The following is a 1,376-nucleotide window of genomic DNA, read 5'->3' on the forward strand; positions in this document are numbered from 1 at the left end:
GGAGGGAGGTTTCCTACCATGTGGTAGAGGAAGGAAACACCTTTCACATCCACGACGATGAGACATGGAGAGACTCTCCGAACCTTGATGTCAAGAACTGTGCGGACGCAATGACCTCTCCTGCTCCCTGTTCAGCTGCTTCTCCCCTCCTCCTCCTCCCCTCCTCCTCCTCCTCCTCCTCCTCCTTCTCCTCTTCTACCATCTCCTCTTCTTCTCTCCTCTCCTCCCCTCCCCTTTCCTCCCCTCCCTCCTTCCTTCCTCTTCCCTCCACTTCCCCACCCCCTTCCTCTTGCTCACTTTTCCGGGGGAGCGCCGAAGGACACAAAGTCATGCTCGCCTATGAGAAAATTCGCAGCCTCCTGCATCGCGTCCTCGTCCAGTGGCTCCGGGACATGCCAAGCACTGGGGCTGTCAGCAAGTGGAAGAGGCAGAGGCAAGGGAGCACGTGGTAGGAAGAAACGATCAAGGGAGGTAAGAGACGTTGGAAGCAGAGAAGAGAGGAACGAAGAGAAGAGCAGCAAATGTTGCACAGGAGAAGGAGAAGGAGAAGGAGGACGAGAGGGAGGAGCAGGAGCAGGGTCCACCTGTTGCGGACGAGGGCGGAGCGATGGTCGTGGTTGAAGATAGTGTACTCATACCTCCGAAAGCGAGCAGAATGACGAGCATGAAAGTCCGGACTGACCTGCCACGAGATCAATCCGAGCCATCTTATCTCCTCCTCCTGATCCTCTCCTCTTCTCCTCCTCCCCTCCTTCTCTCTTTTGCCCCTGCTCCTCGTTGTTACTGTTGCCCCCGTCCTCTCCTCTCCTCTCTCCTCTCTCCTCTCTCCTCCCTTCTCTCTTCTGCTCATACAGTCCTGTCCTCATCTTCCTCCTCTACCCATGATCATTCTCTCCTACCTCTTCGATAGAAGTGATTGAAATGTCGGGCGGTAGCGTCGAATTCATCGCTCCGTGCAGCGCCTTTGCTCCATGGAACCAGTTAGGAAGTTGAAAATGGATCTGTAGAACATGATAAGTTCCATTACCATCTGCTCTTTCATTATCATTATCACAACCACCACCACCACCACAACTACCATAATCCTCTTCCTCTTCCTCGCCATCTTCGTGATCATCATCACCATCCGCATTATAGTCATCATCCTCATCCTCATCCTCATCCTCATCCTCATCCTCATCCTCATCCTCATCCTCATCCTCATCATCATCATCATAGTATCTATCAACATCTCACCACTTGACCGGAAGCATGTACCCCTTTGTCCGTCCTTCCTGCTACGAATGTTTCCGTTCCTTCGCCTTTGTTCAGGCATCGGAGCACGCTCTCGATCTCTTGCTGGAGGAAGGAGAGGAGCATCAGAGAACAACTGAAAC

Source organism: Guillardia theta, assembly GCF_000315625.1.
Source record: "Guillardia theta CCMP2712 unplaced genomic scaffold GUITHscaffold_19, whole genome shotgun sequence".
NCBI lineage: Eukaryota > Cryptophyceae > Pyrenomonadales > Geminigeraceae > Guillardia > Guillardia theta.